Raw genomic sequence first — 13,959 nt, forward strand, 5'->3', positions numbered from 1 at the left:
GAAACAACGATTATCATCATCACTTTATTGTTTCTTGAAGCACCGAGTTTCATAATCTATAAAGGGCATATCCTATTCCATGAGAGTCCATGTTAGTTTGGATTGGTGGTGGGTTGCTGGTTGTTGGTTTTATTTTAAAAAGGAACAAATCACTTACGTGAAAAATAATTGTTCAAATAAGTGCCTGATCGAAAGAAGACCAACATGGACTACTGTCAAGAGTATGATAGTAGGTATGATCAGATCAATTCTGCTTACTGGCTATACTTAAAAAAACAAAAAAGGATCCAGCAGATTGTATATATCTGGACAGTGAGCATACAGGCAGATATTAGAATTAGTCAAAGTTATTGTCCAGTATCTTGGCCTGCATTTGTTTTGAATGTATTGTTAAAAGTGAATGAATGAATGAATGAATGAATGAATCAGTTCATATTTTGGTCAATTATTGAAAGTATTATTCAGTAGATGATTGGATAAAGAAGTAGTACATATATACGATGGAATACTACTCACAATGGAATACTACTCAGCCATAAAAAAGATGAAATACTGCCAATTGTCACAACATGATGGATCTTGAGAATAACATGCTAAGCGAAATAAGTCAGAAAACATTAAGGACCATATTGCTTTCACTCATATGTGGGATATGAAACGGAAAGCAACAGATGAACAAATAAGAAAAACACGCAAAAACTCATCGACATAGATAACAGTATGGTGGTTACCAGAGAGAATGGGGTGAGGGCATTATAAGGTAAAGGGAGTCAAGTATATGGTGACCGAAGAAGATTTCACTTTGGGTCTTGAGCACATAATGCAACATACAGATGATGTATTACAGAATTGTACCTTTGAAGCCTATATAATCTTATTAACCACTATTACTTCAATAAATTAAAAAAAAAAAGAAAAAAGGAAAGGAGGCAGAGTATGGGTCCGTGAGGAGTAGGTGTCATGAAATAAAGATAATTATTAAATCATTTTAGATGAAGAAAAATAGATTAGAATTCCCTCCCTTTGGACAAAGTGCTTGTCAGCTGTTGTATGAAATGGTATTTCAGTTCTGGATTACTGATAGGTTTTACTCTTTTTCGTTAAAAAAAAAGGAATAAACTTATGAATAAAATAGATCCAGAAACCTAGAAGCGTAGAACAAATTGAGGAATTTAAGAGGGAAGCGGGGTGGGGAGGGTGGGTGGGTGAGAAGAGATCAACCAAAGAACTTGTATGCATTTATGGACCAACAATAGGGTGGTGAAGGCTTGGGGCCGGGGGCAGTGGAGGCCTAGAAGGGGTCCATGGGGGAAAAACGAGGTGGGGGAAGAATAAATGATCAAATTATTCTTTAAGTAATTATATGAGAGAAAAACAAGTGAGTAAATGTATTGATTAGGGTAAATCTTGCATTAATTTCTTCATTGCATACTCTAAGCAACTTGTGAATATAGTCCTTAAAAAGATCAATGAGGCTGTGAACTATGTGGCCTGGGAATAAGTATATAGATAGATAGTAGCGCTAGTTATGTTTATTACTCTTGTGTTGGGCGGTACATTTAACAGTGTTTATGACAGGAATTAAAAATTAAATAGTAAATTCATACGTACATAAAAAGTAGAGTCATTTTTCAAAAAATTAAAATTAATTTTATTGTTGACAGTATTACATCATATGGTATTAGTCTTTCTGTGACCGACTTACTTCACATAGCCTAATACCCTCTAGGTCCATCCATGTTGTCACAAATGGTAAGATTCTTTTTTTCTGGCCAAGTAATATTCCACTGTATGTATGTACCACCTCCTCTTTATTCACTCCTCTAATAATGGGCACTTGGGTTGCTGCTATATCTTGGCTCTTGTAAATAATGCCACATTGAGTATAGGGATGCATATATCTTATCAAAGTAGTGTTTTGTATTTTTTTCAGCGATATACCCAGAAGTAGAATGGCTGGGTCATAAGGTAGTTCTATATTTAATTTTTTAAGGAACCTCCACACTGTTTTTCGTAGTGGATTTGCATTCCCACCAACAGTGCCTGAGGGCTCCTTCTCCATATCCTCACCAACACTTATTATTTGTTGATTTATTGTTGATAGCTATTCTGACAGGTGTGAGGTGACCTCATGGTGGTTTTAATTTCCATTTCTCTAATTATTAGTGACATTGAGTACCTTTTCGTATGTTTGTTGGCTCTCTGTATGTCCTCTTTGAAGAAGTGTCTATTGAGGTTCTCTGGCCATTTTTCATTGGATTATTTGTTAGTTTTTTTGGTATTGAGTTGTATGAGTTCTTTATAAATTTTGGATATTAACCGCTTATTAGATATATCATTACTGAAGATTTTGTCCCATGTAGGTTGTCATTTCATTTTTTTTGCTGGTTTCCTTTGCTGGGCAAAACCTTTTTAGTTTGAGATAGTCCCATGTTTATTTTTTATTTTTTCTGTTTCCTTCTGTGAGGAGATATATCAGACAAAACTATTACTAAGAGAAATGTCAGACAGTTTAATGCCTATGTTTTCTTCTAGTAGTTTTAATGGTTTTTGAGTTTTACTTTTAGGCCTTTAATTAATTTTGAGTTTATTATTATTTTTGTATATGTTGTAAGAAGGTGGTCTAGTTTCATTTTTTTCATCCAATTTACCAACACCATTTATTCAATAGGCTATCTTTGCCCCATGGTATGTTCTTGCCCCCTTTGACATATATTGAATTGACCATATAGGCATGGGTTTATTTCTGAGCTTTTTGTTCTGTTCCATTGATCTATGTATCTATTTTTATGCCAGTACCATGCTGTTTTGATTACTATAGCCTTGTAGTATAGCTTGAAATCGGGTAGATTGATACCTCCAACTTTGTTTTCCTTTCTCAAAGTTGCCTTGGCTTGCAGTTAGGATTGTTGATGGGTTGATCATGTGCTTTCTCTGGAAAAGTAAATTGATGTTAAAATTATTCATGAGCATAACAATAAGAGAATAAATAAAACAATGAATGAATAAATACAAAAAGTGGGATCTAATATGGACTATTGGCAAAATTATCCCATGAAAAAAAGTATTTAAATTTATCCAGTCCTGCACAAATGACGTCCATTATTAGGAAAATGTTCTATATTCTTACTATGTGGTTAGAGACTCCAGAGAAGGACACTGGTAGTAGTCATGTTATGTTCTTGTGTTGGGTATTAGATAAAGTCTATAAATAAGATGTCAGGCCATTCTGGGGCCATTGATTAAAATGTAGCATGAGTTAAGGTTTATGACTAATCTCGTACAGGCTTACTAATATACTTTGGGAAATTTAAGTGTAGACTTTTATATTCTTTTTAAAATCTGCTTTCATGCCACACATTAGATACATCATACCTGACTTAATTATTCTTCATTGGTAAAAGTCTTGGCTATCATTTCTGTGGATAAAAAGCCTTGAAACCGATTTATGTAACAAAGTTCAGACTTCATGTTCTTGATTTGGGTGGGGGTGTAGTTTATGGGTTTTCATATTTCAGAAAAAGAAATGAGTATCTATTTAAAGAAAATAAAAGCACCAGTTATTAACTGAGTATAGTTATGTATTATGAACAAAAACAAAGTTAGATTATTCCAATTCAACAGAAGTGAGCCTGTCAAGGAAAATAAGATCCAGGTTCATTTCTATCACTTTCAGAGTTGGTTACTATTAGTGACCTGGCTATTGACTTTTTCCGGCAGGGGGAACCTTTTTTTCTGCTAAGGACCATTTGGATATTTATAACATCATTCGAGGTCCATACAATACTATCAAACTTAAACCTTAGCTTGCTATATTTGGTCAAACATTTAATGAACTCATCCCTAGTGCATTGGCAGGACCAGACCAAATGATTTCTCGGGCCTTATATGGTTCCCCACCCCTGCTTTAAGGGGAGAGTGTAAGAAGATGGTTGATAGAGTCAGGAGTCTTGTTCTGGGGTAAGATGCTGGGTTCATGGTCAGTGTTGTACCATATTTAAAATATGGACAAATTAAAAAGGATTAAATATGGATCAGCAATGAGTTCAGGATTTCTAAGCAGCAAGGGATTTAATTATGCATCGTGTGACAAAGAGATTCATCTGTCTATGTTAGCAATTTCGAAGTACTTATTGTGATTTGGGGGATTTTATGTGCCAATTTTGTTATTGTTAGTGAATCAATGAATGAATCAATAAGTAAATGTGGAAATGAATGAAGGAAAAGAGTGTCAAGCCTAACTAAACCAATGATGAGTGCCCTGGGGTGTCTGGATTAAGGATGTTGATTAAGCCCGATAGCTGTGAGATCCATTAGAAAAAGAAAATTACCCTATTATCTCTGTGGGAAATGAGCTTACAGCAGAAGTTAGCAAGTGTCAGATCCTATTTTTGCTCTATTAAAGTTCTTGAGCATAGATTATACTTTAATAAGTAAATTAATACGTGAATGAAAGCATAAAGTATGTACATTATGGAGGGCCTTGATTGGAACAATTATGAGAGTATGTAATGAAATAAGTAACAGGACTAATACAATTTGGAAGCGTTGCGTTCCAGCAAAGTACATAGATCAAGGCTCTGACACGTTGGGGTAAGGAACATTAGAAGACAGCTGTATCGAGAGTCCATGTTGCTGTTGATGGGTAGCAGCCGCCTTTTTGGATGTTGCCTCCTTTTAAAAAAGACTTTACTTTTTAGGACAGTTTTATGTTCACGATCAAATTGAGTAGAATGTTCAGAGAATTTCCATAATCCCTCTGACTCCGTACATGGACAGCCTTCCCCATCATCGGCATCCTCCACCAGAACGGGACACTTTGTGATAATTGATGAACCTACTTGGACACGTCATTATCATAGTTTACATTAGGGTTCACTCTTGTTTGTAAGTCCAATGGCCCGAGACAAATGTATAATGACATACTGTAACCTTACAGTATCATACAGAATATTTCCCTGCCCTAAACACTGCCTGTGTATTCCCCTCTTCCCTCTAACCCTGGCAGCCTCGAATCCTTTCAGTGCCACCAGTTTTGCTTTTCCAGAATGTCATCTGGTTGGAATCCTACAGGATGTAGCCCTTTCAGACTGGTTTCTCTCCCTGGGTAATAGGCATTTCGGTTTCCTCCATGGAAGGAGGCATTTCTTTCCATGGCTTGATCGCCCACTTCTTCTAGCGGCTGAATAACCTTCCATGGGCTGGAAGGAACACAGTTTACCCATTCACCTACCGAAGGATATCGTGGTTGCTTTCAGGTTTTGGGAACTATGAATAAAGCTGCTATAAACATGGATGTGCAAGGTTTTGTGTGGACATAAGTTTTCACCTTCTTTTGGGTAAATACCAAGCAGTACAATTTTTAGGTTGTCTGGTAAGAATACGTCTAGTTTTGTAAGAAACTGCCACACACCTGGTTGTACCTCATTGTTGTTTTAACTTGATGACATCGGAAGGGGAGCATCTTCTCGTATGCTCACCTGCCGTTTGCGTATCTTCACTGGCACTGTGTCTGTTAAGGTCTTTGGCTCGCTTTTTAAGTGGGTTGTTTGTTTTTTATTGTTGATTTTATATGATGCGATTAACAATCCTTTAATGGATGTATCTTTTGCAAATATTTTTCCCAGCCTGTAGCTTGTATTTTTGTTCTCTTGACAGTTTTTTTTTCTTTTGCACATAAGAAACTCTTAATTTTAATTAAGTCCAGTTTATCCATGATTTCTTTCTTGTATTATGTCTTTGGTGTTGTGTTTAAAAAGTCATCAAGAGACTCAAGGCCATCTAGATTTTCTTCTGTTATCTTACAGGACTTTTATTTTTTTATATTTTACATTTTGGTCTATGATCTATTTTATAAAAAAATTTTATGAATTGATATTTTTATTGAATTTATTAAGGTGATATTGGTTAATAAAATTATAGGTTTCAAGTGTACAATTCTATAACACATCATCTGTATATTGTACTGTGTGTTCACCACCCAATGTCAAGTCTCCTTCTGTCACCATTTATCCCCCATTTACCCTCTTCTACCTCCCCCCCCCCCCCCCCCCTTCCCTCTGGTAGTCACCGTACTGTGTCTGTGAGTTTTTTTTGTTTTTTGTTTGTTTTTTTACTTTGCTTAATCACTTCACCTTTTTTAACCTCCCCCCACCCCCCCCAAACAAGTTTTTTTTTTTACTGGTGGTTTTCTTTTTTTTGTTTTATTCTTTTTAAAAAAAATATTATAATAAGTATTACAAAGGGTATTACATATGTGTCCTCCCCCCTACCCCCCACCGCCCTTGACAATCCCCTGCCCTCCCTTACCCCCCAGTGTCATATGTCCATTAGTTATGCTTATATGGATGCATACAGGTCCTTCGGTTGATCTCTTACTCCCCTCCCTTCTGCCCCCCAACCCTCTCTGGCCTTCCCACTGCAGTTTGACAATCAGTTTGAGGCAGCTCTGCCTCTGTATCTATTATTGTTCAAAAGTTTGTAATGGTCTTTATTATCCATGAATGAGTGAGATCATGTGGTGTTTTTCCTTCATTGACTGGCTTATTTCACTTAGCATAATGCTCTCCAGTTCCATCCATGCTGTTGCAAATGGTAAGAGTTCCTTCTTTTTTACAGCAGCATAGTATTCCATCGTGTAGATGTACCATAGTCCTTAAACAAGCTTTTTAAGATACAGTTTCTTTAAATATATTAATCCAAATACTTATGATCTTTTGTAGAGAATGTTTGTGAAGAGTATAAGATCTGTGTTTGGATTCCTATTTTTGCACTTCGATAGCCAGCTGTTCTAGCACCATTTGTTGGAAAGGTTGTCTGTCCTGCTTCATTGTATCACCTTTTCTCTTTTGTCAAAGATCAGTTGGCTCTCTCTATTTAGTGGGCTCTCTATTCTGTTCCATTGATCAGTTTGTCTGTTCTTTTGCCAATACCACACTGTCTTGGTTACTGTAGCTTATGTCTTGAAGTCAGGTACTGCCAGTCCTTTAATTTTGTTCTTCAATATTGTATTGGCTATTCTGGATCTATTGCCTATTTATATAAACTTTAAGATAATATCAGTTTGTCTACATCCACAAGATAACTTGTGGGGATTTTGATTAGTATTGCATTGAATCTATAGATCAAATTGGAAAGAATGACATCTTGAGTCTTCCTATCCACGAACATGGAATATTTTCCCACTTATTTAGTTCTTCTTTGATTCTTTTCATCAGAGTTTTCTAGTTTTTTTTTCATCTAAATCTAATATATTTTGTTATATTTATACCTAAGTATTTCATTTTTCAGGTGATAATGTAAATAGTATTGTATTTTTTTTAAAAAAATCCTCACCCTAGGTTATTTTTGCCATTGATTTTTTTTTAAGAGAGTGGACAGGAGTGGGAGGGAGAGACAGAGAAAGAATGAGAGAGAGAGAGAGAGAGAGAGAGAAACATTGATGTGAGAGAGACGCATCAATTGGTTGCCTCCCATATGTGCCCTGATGGGGCCGGGTATCCAGCCTGTAAACAGGGTATGTGCTCTTGACCAGGAATCAGTCCCGAGACCCTTCTGTCCAAGTTCTGATGCTTTAAACACTGAGCCAAACTGGCCAGGGCAATAGTATTGTTTTAAATTTCAAGTTCTACTAAAGCAATTGACTATATTTTCTACATAAATGACCATGTCATCTGTTAACAGAGACAATTTTATTTATTTCTTCACTAATAATACACCACTTATCTTTTTCTTGCCTTATTGCATTAGCTATAACTTCCAGTACAGTGTTGAAAAGGAGTGGTGAAATGGAATATACTTACATTGTTCCTGATCTTAGTGGAAAACCATCATCGTTAAATATGTTATTATCTATAGGTTGTTTCTTCATCAAGTTGAAGAAATTCCTCTCCATTCATAGTTATTGAGAGTTTTTAATCATGAATGGGTGTTCTATTTTTTCAAATGCTTTTGCTGCATCTGTTAATAGGTTCTTTCTTCCTTAGCCTGTTAATGTGATGGGTTAAATTGACTTTTGAATATGGAACCAACATTGCATACTTAAGATAAATTTCAGTTGGTCATTGAGGATTTTTGCATTTTGTTTTCATGAGAGATGTTGACCTTTAGTTTTCTTTTCTTGTAATGTTTTTGTCTGGTTTTGGTATTAGAGTAATGTTGGCCTCACAGAATGAGTTAGGAAGTATTCCATCTGCTTCTATCTTCTGAAAGAGATTGTAGAGAACTGGTGTAACTTTTTCCATAACTATTTGGTAGAATTCACCAGTGAACCCACCTGGGCTTGATGTTTTCTGTTTTGGAAGGTTATTAAATATTGATTCAATTTCTTTAATAGATATAGGCCTATTCATATTGTCTACTCTTTCTTGTATGAATTTTGGCAAATTGTGTCTTTTGAAGAATAGGTTCCTTTCATCTAAGTTATCACAATTGGGGGTCATAGAATTGTTCATGGTATTCTTTGCCTATCCTATTAATGTGCATAGGAAAGGTAGTAATTTATCTTCTTTCATTTGTGATATTAGTAATTTGTGTCTTCTTTTTTTTCTTAGTCTGACTAACAGCTAAGTGATTTTATTGATCTTTTCAAAGAACCAGATTTTGGTTCATTCATTTCCTCTTTTTATTTTTTGTTTTAAATTTTATTGATTTATGCTTTAATTTTTTTGAGATTTTATTTTTATTAAAATGTTGTTTACATTTAGTGTTAATTTGTAGTAATCTCAGGTATACAGCATAGTGGTTATATAATCATATACTTTACAAAGTGTTCCCCCTAATATTTCCAGTACCCAATTCGCACCGTTACATAGGTATTACAATGTTATTGACTTTATTTCTATGCTGTACTTTACATCCCCATTACTATTTTGTAAATGCTCACCTGTATTTCTTGGCCCTTTCACCTTTTGGCAACCATGAGTCTATTCTCTGTATTTTCTTCAGTTTCTTTTTTTTAGTGTTATATAAGTTTCCAAGCACAGGTCTTTTACCCCCTTGGTAAAATTTATTTTTATTTCATTTTTTATCCAATTATAAATGGGATTGTTTTCTTAGTTTCCCTTTCTGATAGTTCATTATCATTGTATAAAAATGCCACCAACTTCTGGGTATTTATTTTGTATCCTGATAATTTACTGACTTTGTCAGTTCTGGTAGTTTTTTGGTAGATTCTTTAAGATTCTCTATATACAGTATCATGTCATCTGCAAATAATGACCATTTTACTTCTTCTTTTCCAATTTGGATGCCTTTTATCTTTTCTTGTCTAATTGCTATAGCTAGGACTTCTAGTACTATGCTGAACACTAATGGTGAAAGTGGACATTGCTGTCTTCTTTTTTGTCTTTTTAAAAAACTCTTCATGATGAAAGTATTCCATAAGTCCCCCTTAGGCCCCATTGGCCCCTTCTAGCGGGCCCCTGCCTCCAGCCCCCCGCCGCAGGCCTTCACCGCACTATTGTGTGTCCATGGATTATGCGTATATGCATACAAGTTCATTGGTTGATCTCTTCCACCCACCTACCCACCCCAGCCTTCCCTTATTCCTAATCTTAAGGGAAATGCTTTTAGTTTTTCTCCATTGAGTATTGTTAGCTGTGGGTTTGTCATATATGGCCTTTAAGATGTTGAATTATGTTCCCTCCATTCCCACATTGCTGAGAGTTTTTATCATAAATAGGTGGTTGATTTTACCCAAAGCTTTTTCTGCAACTATGGATAGGATCATGTGATTTTTTTTACCCCTCATTTTGTTAATGTGGTGTAGTACATTAATGGATTTGTGCATATTGTACCAACCTTGCTTCTGAGGGATAAATCCCACTTGATCATGCTGGATGATCATTGTAGTGTATTGCGGGATTCCATTTGCTAATATTTTGTGACATTTTTGCATTTATGTTCATCAGGGATACTGGCCTCTAGTTTCTTTTCTTTGTAGTATCTGATTTAGGAATTAGTATAATGCTGGCCTCGTGAAATGAGCTTGGGAGTCTTGCTTCCTGTTGAATTTCTTGGGATAGTTTGAGATGGATGGGTTTTAGTTGTTTTTTGGTAAAATTGACCTGTGAGGCCATCCAGTCCAGGAATGTTGTTTTTTGGGGGGTGTATTTTTAAAAATTTCTGCTACAATTTCATTAGTTGTAATCAGTCTGTTCAGATTTTCTGTTTCTTCTTGATTCAGTTTTGGGTTTGTTTCTAGGAATTTATCTACTTCTTCCTGATGGTCTTGGTCCAATTTGTTGGCATGTAGTTGTTCATAATATTTTCTCATAATCCTTTGTATATCTTTGGTGTCAATGTTACCTCTCCTTTTTCATTTCTGATGTTATATATTTGGGTCCTCTCTCTTTTTTATTGATGAGTCTGGTTAAAGGTTTACCAATCTTGTTTATCTTTTCAAATAAGCAACCCTTGGTCTCCTTGATCTTTTGTATTGTTTTTTTTTAGACTCGATTTAGTTAATTTCTGCTCTGATCTTTATCATTTCCATTCTTGTACTCAATTTGGGCATTGTTTATTCTTTTTTCAAGTTCCTTTAAGTGTAAAGTTTGATTGTTTATTTGAGATTTTCTTGATTCTTGAGGTAGTACTATAATGCTATGAATTTTCCTTTTAGGACTGCTTTTGCTGGGTCCCACAGATTTTTGGTGTTTTTTTCCTCATTTTCATTTGTTTCCAGGGATTTTTTGATTTCTTCCTTGATTTCATTGTTATCCTATTCATTGTTTAGTAATATGTTAGTTAGCCTCCATGTGTTCGTGTTTTTCAGTTTTGTTTTGTTTTTCTTATATACCATTATGGTCAGAGAAGATTCTGCTTTAATTTGTATAATTTATTTTGGATAATTGGATTTAACTTGTTCTTTTATTAGCTTACTAAAGTATATTACTGATTTTTAATTTTTGTTTTTTTTTTCTTTAAAAAAGTATATATATCCAGTGTGTACAATATTGTGTTTTCATATACATGCACATAGTGTATTACTGTAATCATGGTAATTAATGTATCTATTTCTCCATGTAGTTACTTATTTGCTTTTTTCTTTTTGTTACAGCAATCTACTCTTTTAGCCAATTTCCAGTATACAATATGTTATTAACTATAATCATCTTGCTATCCATTAGATCTCTAGAACCTATTCATTCTACATAACAGCAACTTTGTACCCTGACAAGCATCTCCCTTTTTCCTCCATTTTCCACTTGTGATTGCTACTGTTCTACTGTCTACTTCAATGTATTCAACTTTTTTAGATTCCCACATATAAGTGAGATCATGCAGCATTTTTCTTCCTGTATCTTGCTTATTTCACTTAGCAAAATATCCTCCAAGTTCATCCATGTTGTTACAAATGACAGTCTCATTTTTTAAGACTGAATAATATTCCACTGTGTATATACCACAATTTCTTTATCCATTCATCTGTCAACTGACACTTAGTTCTTCTTTTTTAATATATGCATTCAATACTATAAAATTTCCTCCAAGCACTGCTTGTGCTGCATCCATTTTTTAAAAGAAACAGGAAACATTTACATAAATGAGTATTTGATTGAGTACATATCTCATAGAATATCAGGCAGTTATGGAATGTGTCATTGATCAGATTGTGCTCACTAAATTTTATTAACAATCTCAAAATTGACTCAATTATTTCTGTGACTATCAAGTAGATAGACAGATATTAGTATCATTCAGGATTTATTTCCAATGTCTTTGCATTTGCTGATATTGAAGTATTATTATAATGAATGAATGAATAAAATCCCATCATAATTATTTAAAATATGAAAAAGCACAGATCAGTGAATAGCATGATTTATGAAACAATGATAATGATTACCTTGGGTTTCCACTACTGATGTTTATTGAAAGAAAAATTCTCAGCCTGCTCTCATTTTTGATTAGGGACATGTAGCTCATTGCATTCAACAGTATTTCTGTTCTTGATTACTGACTGGTATACCAATTTGACGTTTTTAAATATAATGAACGTATGGCTAAATCATCCCATAAGTGATTAAATAAGTAAGTGAATGAATAAAAATATATACAATAGAATCAAACATGAGTCATTAAAAATGTGAAATAAGGATTTAAATATACTCAATTCTGCAAAAGTAGCATCCATTAAAAGTAAAATACTGGACTAATTAAAGAGGACCGAAGTTTATTGCCATCCAGTTCCATGTGGTTAACATATATCAAAATATAGGTTAATTCCACTTTGTCCTCCACAGAATGACTGCCAGATAGCTGACTTTTTCATTTTTCGAAGAAACAGAATCTTGGCAGTTAGCTCTGTGGATAAAAACCATAGTAAGTAAGACTCGAAGTTCCCATCATTGGTTGGAATGTTTTGTTCACAAATCTTTAGTGGTTTGTCAAAAGAATCAATAATTATAAAAGAAAGAAAACTCTGAAGTGTGGACCAGTGATGGGAATATGTTCAGAATCAAAAATTACATCTAATCTAATTTGGGATAACTGAGGGAATCAAAAAAAGATAGGATCATTTCATTCATTTTTCAGAAAAATTTGATATTACATATTATTTTCCTCCACAAATGACTTAGCCTTTTGCATATTTGTATAATCCTGGCTGTTATCCATGTGTGTGGCAGCCCATAGCCAATGGAAGATGCAGTGTTTAAGGGGGATTAAAGATGGTGGTTTCACCACTCTTACTGAGCCATCTTTAAAACATGGGCTAATTAAATAAAAGAAAGCCACCAAAGGATGGATGGTCAATGTGGCTTTGGTATGAAGCATAGATGTAATTGATTCCACATGTTCTCTGAGGTCCACTGTAAAGGAGATCTACTCTAATGGGAAGATCATCTTCCTGGAATTTTATGAATGTATTGTTATTCATGGATCAATGAATAAGTAAGCATGAAGGAATAAAAACATGCTTGGACCAATGATGAGTACCATGGGGTATCTGAAGGAGTTTTGATTAAACCCATCTGCAATTCTGAGGTCCACTAGTAATGAACTCATGTCATCTTGTGTTTGGGCTTTTTTTGATTCTTGGGGATAGATTATATTTTTTATTATAAAATTCATCCAAAAGTAAATAAAATGAATGAAAAAAGAGGATAGGTCATTCACCTATTATCACGAAACTTAATGAAACATGGATTATTATTAAAAGTTGGCTGAGGCTCAACTTCCAAAGAATTAAAAGTAAAGGCTCTCTCTGCTCTGGAAAGGACCATTTACACTGTCACTTGCACATTAACAGTCAGAGTTTTTGTTCTGTGTTGGTGGTGGATTGCTGACTGATTGTTTTATTAAGGAAATGGAAACACATTTACTCATATAAATAGTTGGTTAAATAACCACATAACTGAAAACCAAGCACAGAGACCAAAGATGAGAATGTTTTATATGACAATACTCATGATTAACCTTTTTACTGATTTTTATTAAAGCACAAAACAGAAGCAAGTCTGTTATTGACGGTAAAGTTCCGTGTTTTTATCTAGTAAATAAGATCTCAGAGACTGAAGTCTTTGTATAGAGAGAAATATAATTTTATATCTTAATCTATGTTTGAACATTCAGCAAACCACAGACCAAGTAGGAACACATTTTGACATGAGGATACCAATTCATCTTTGCTCCCAGCAACACATATTCTAGGACGAAGTCTGGGCTCTGCTATTATTTGAAAGGTGCACCTAGAACTTTCCAAGTTAAAATAATTTGGTTCTTGATTGTTGTTTAACCATTTTGGGTCCTTAGAAAAATGAGGACATGGTATTGTTATTCCCTCAATAATAAAATAAACTAGTGAATAAATTGATAAGTACATAGAGTAGAGGATTGATGAGATTGTACCTACCGATGAGATTGTACCATGAAAAAATTAAACATGCCTAATTCTACACAAATAAGTCCAATAGAAATATTATTTTGTCTCTCCCTATGTAGGTAGCAAATAAAGTC

At 34.4% G+C, this 13,959-nt stretch overlaps 1 non-coding gene across 1 annotated transcript; it reads left to right on the top strand.

Moving 5' to 3' along the window:
• Positions 1-12,921: 12,921 nt before the first annotated feature.
• On the top strand, positions 12,922-12,993 carry LOC139001013 (small nucleolar RNA SNORD113/SNORD114 family). The gene has a single exon (XR_011469800.1). It is a non-coding gene; the product is annotated as a small nucleolar RNA SNORD113/SNORD114 family (small nucleolar RNA).
• The last annotated feature ends 966 nt before the right edge of the window (positions 12,994-13,959 follow it).

This window comes from Myotis yumanensis, unplaced genomic scaffold, assembly GCF_028538775.1.
Source record: "Myotis yumanensis isolate MYYU_CA2020_CCGP unplaced genomic scaffold, mMyoYum1.0.hap1 SCAF_1, whole genome shotgun sequence".
Taxonomy (NCBI): domain Eukaryota; kingdom Metazoa; phylum Chordata; class Mammalia; order Chiroptera; family Vespertilionidae; genus Myotis; species Myotis yumanensis.